Source organism: Lathyrus oleraceus, chromosome 3 (assembly GCF_024323335.1).
Source record: "Lathyrus oleraceus cultivar Zhongwan6 chromosome 3, CAAS_Psat_ZW6_1.0, whole genome shotgun sequence".
Lineage (NCBI taxonomy): Eukaryota > Viridiplantae > Streptophyta > Magnoliopsida > Fabales > Fabaceae > Lathyrus > Lathyrus oleraceus.
Genome location: NC_066581.1, coordinates 384,423,100 through 384,427,634, shown reverse-complemented (window position 1 = coordinate 384,427,634; position 4,535 = coordinate 384,423,100).

Here is a 4,535-nt window from a genome sequence, read left to right as displayed (position 1 = left end):
TGAAGAAGGAAATTGCATAGTTTGTACATTCTTGTTTGATTTGTCAAAAGCCTAAGGTAAAGCATCAAAAGTCGTCTAGACTAATGCATCCATTAGAGATTCCTGAATGGAAGCTGGATAACACCTCAATGGACTTTGTGACTGATTTTTCGAATACCCCAAAGGGAAGTGATACTATTTGGGTGATAATTGACATGCTAACTAAATCGGCTCACTTCATATCGATTAAGATTAGTTTCTCATTGTAGAGGTTGGTTGGGTTCTATATTGATAATATTGTGAAGTTGCATGACATCCCTTAATGTATAGTTTCCGACAGAGACCCGGGGCTTACATATAGATTTTAGGGGAGCTTATAGGAAGCTTTGGGTACTAGGCTGAGGTTGAGTTCTGCTTATCACCCTCAGGAAGACTGAGAGGACCATCCAGTCTCTTGAGGACTTATGGAAGGCATGTGTTTTAGAACAAGGAGGTGCTTGAGACAGCTATCTACCATTGATCGAGTTTACATATAATAACAACTATCATTCTAGCATTGGTATGGCCCCATTCGAGGAATTATATGGAAGAAGGTACATGACTCCTCTATGTTGTTACGAATATTGAGAGAGTGTTGTACTCGGACCTGAAATCGTCCAACAGACTACCGAGAAAGTTAAAATGATTCAAGAGAAGATGAAGGCCTCACAAAGCAGTCAGAAGAGCTATCATGATAAGCAGAGAAAGGGTCTAGAGTTCCGAGAAGGTGGTCATGTTATTCTAAGAGTCACTAATGTGACCGGTGTGGGACATGCTTTGAAGTCTAAGAAACTGACTCCTTGCTTCATTGGACCCTATCAGATTACCCAAAAGATTGGAGTTGTTGCTTACCGTGTGGCACTACCCTCATCTCTTTCGAATTTGCTTGATGTGTTCCATGTGTCACAAATTCGGAAGTATATTCATGATCCATCTCACGTGATACAAATGGATGATGTACAAGTTCAAAATAATCTGACTAGGGGTGGCAAACGGGCATGTCCGCCCCCGTTTAGGCCCGCCCCACAAAAGCCCGCAAAAAAACGGGGGCGGGGCGGTCATAGTTGAAGATGTGGGCCTAAAACTTAGACCCGCCCCGCAAAAAAGTGAGGGCGGGGCGGGGAAAGCCCGCGGGCACTGCACTTTTTAAGCCTAAAAATGCAAAAATTTATGTAAATACACGTGCCCATAAAAGCCCGTGAAAAAAATGGGGCGGGGCGGGGCGGACACATTTGAGGGTGAGGGCCTAAATCCTTGGCCCTCCCCGCACAAAAGTACGGGCAAAACGGGCATGCCCAGCGGGCCGAGCCCGTTTTGCCACCCCTAAATCTGATGGTTGAAGCGTCACCTATTCGGATCGAGGATAGAGAAGTGAAGCAACTGTGCGGTAAAGAAATTGTTCCTGTGAAGGTTGTTTGGGGGGACCTGCTGGAGGTAACATGATTGAGAGCTGGAGAGCATATGAAGGAATCTTATCATGAGCTATTTTTGCCAGGTAATTTTCGAGGGTGAAAATCCTTTTTAGTGGGGGAGAGTTGTAACGTCCCTAATTTATTTTAATATTTTATTATCACTTATATTACTAAAATGATGCAGTGTGTTATTTATTTAGTTATTGTGATGTTTTTCATGATTTTTGAAGTTGTAAGGTTATTTTAGTAATTTTATAATTAAGGGAATTATATATTTGGTGAACGGAGAAATGAAATTAGGTTTTTATTTAATTTATTAAAAATAATAAAATAATTTAGTATGTTATAATAATAATAATAGTTAGAATAATTAAAAACAAGTTATTATATTAAAGATTTATTTAAGTGTGACCCATATAAATATTTAATTATATTATTTTAAAATAATTATGTAATTAGGAATAAAATAATATTACAAGTGTTTCACTGTTACAAATATTTAAGTAGGAAGTGCAATGTTTGAAAGTTAAGTGTTGTTACCGTTAGGGAACACAATAATTATTGGAATTTTTATTATTATCAATAAATAACAATTAACAATTATTAGGAATATAATTTCAATCTTAGAATTAGCAGTGGGGTTTGATTTTTTTGATTTTTTGATGTGTTATGTGATCTTTCATGTATCAAATCAATATACAATTTTTTCATGTTTGATCCTATGGGGTTTGATCAAACCCCTTATGGACAATTATATATTTTTTATTGTGATTGTATGCATATGTGAATAAATCTTTGAATTTGGTATTTTTGAAATCGATAGCTTCTAACGATATGTAAATTTGGTCACTTTTTAATCGATCCATGATTCTATCTGTGTCCAAAATAGGATAATCCCATTTGGTCGTAACCCATATTTTGACGATGAAACATGCACGGGATAAAGAATTTTGATGATTTGATGAAGTTATTATAAATCATTTTTAATCATTGTTTTATAACTTTTTGATCTGTATCCAAAATGGAATAATCCCATTTGGTCGTAACCCAAATTTTAACAATGAAATGTGTGTGGGATAGAGAATTTTGATGATTTGGGTTTAAATCCTATAAATTAATGATAATATTATTATAATATAATTTTTAATAGTGTTTTATAATTTCACACGTGTTGATATATTATATCGATACTGTAAAACTTTTTCTCATAAAGTTCAGAAAACTGTATTTTTCTCAAAATGTCAAATAAGTCTATTTTTTCCGAGATGACTTATTTTCTTAGAACCAAGCATACTTAGAGTATGGAGTCTTTTTTTATTTAAAAAAAAAAGAGAGAAAAATTTAGTCCTTCAAATGTTAAATATTTCTTTATTATATAACTTTTATATCTTAAAAATTATATTCTAATATCACTAAAAAAAATAGAATGATAATATTAATAATAATAATATTAAAATATTTTTAAAAGGAATAAATATAAGTTATACTTTTACCCCCACATGAAAATGTTTATAAACCCTCTACTAGCGGCGGATCGGACGGCGACGACAAATCAGGCGGCGCCGGATCAGGTGACCGCGGAGCGACGATGGCTTAAGGGCATTTTTGTAATTTTGTCGCTTTTGCCATTTTGAGTTCGGAGACCATCCAATTGATTTTTTAAAGTTAAAATTGTGATAAAATAGCCCTAAAATAATTAAATATATATTTTATAAAATATTATAAAAAATATTAGTATATTTAACTCACTTTTAGAAATATAATTAATTAAACAATTTTGGGTGTATGAAAAGTGAATATATGGTGTAATAAATAAAATTTTAAGTGATTTGAATTTTGATGACCCTTATTGGATAGTTTATGGTTCGTGAGTGGAACCTATTTCGGTGATATCCTTTGGGATACTTTTGGTATTTATGAGTATTATTATACATAATTTTTGTGAATTATTATGCTTGCCCGTGAAATGCATATTCGTGATTCATATTACCATGCATTCATGTATTTCGGAGTTTAGGTGGCACTTCGGTCCATTTTGGTGGCATCAGATCCATTGGTGGGGATCGTTGATCTTGGTGGAAAAGACTAGGGACGAGTCTCAGATCCATTGGTGGGGATCGTTGGTCTAGGTGGGAAGGACCAGGGACTAGTGGAATAAAATCAGTAACATTCCTCTGATTCCATAATATATTTTTGATACCACATGCATATAGGTGATGGAGTTGGTGGATAATAGCATTGTATTTTATTGTGATGTGTGTTTGGGATTGTATTTGATTGATATATAGCACTTATGTATGATTGTTGTGTTTCTTTAATGTCATTTTGTTGCTAAAATTTCATCATTATTATATGTAAATGTATTCACACCCCTTTTCTCTTTGTTTGATGTTGTCTATACGACTTGGGTACAGGTGATCAACATGAGGGATATGATCGTGAGTACTGTGAGACGACAGGATGTCTCTCAGCATTTTACTGTATTATTTTTTCATTTAGTCGAATAAAATGCTCTGAACTGTAACATTGGGGTTTCCAGCGGTTGTGTTTCCTTATGTATTGGATTTTGTTACTCTTATGGATTTTATTGTTGGAGATATTTTATTCAGACCATTACTGGTTTATCTTTACTTCCGTTGTGGTTTTTAATAAATACATGTTACTTATTGAGTTTTTGTGATGAAGTAACATCCTAGAAAGTAGTTTCTTTTATAAATAAATTATTTTGGGGTTTTGGGTGTTACATGGTACTATCAGAGTCATACATCTCCTATTACGATGTGGTTCAGGGACGAACCAAGCGGAAGCTGGTGGGCATGTAACACTTGAGACCGAAGAGGGCGCAGAGTGGTTACATGTAACACCTGAGAGCGAGGGAGTGGTTTTCGGTGCACGAGGCATGACAATGAGACACTCCTAGCAGGTATGGGACTGCATGGTCGAAGGAAGGCTTATAAGGATTAATTGTTATTACATATACCAACAAGATGCATCTTCTTTTCGATAGCCTTACAGGTAAGAACTCCATAGTTAAGTGTGCTTGACTTGGAGTAGTATTTGGATGGGTGACCTTCTGGGAAGTTTCCCGAAAAGCGTGTGAGTGAG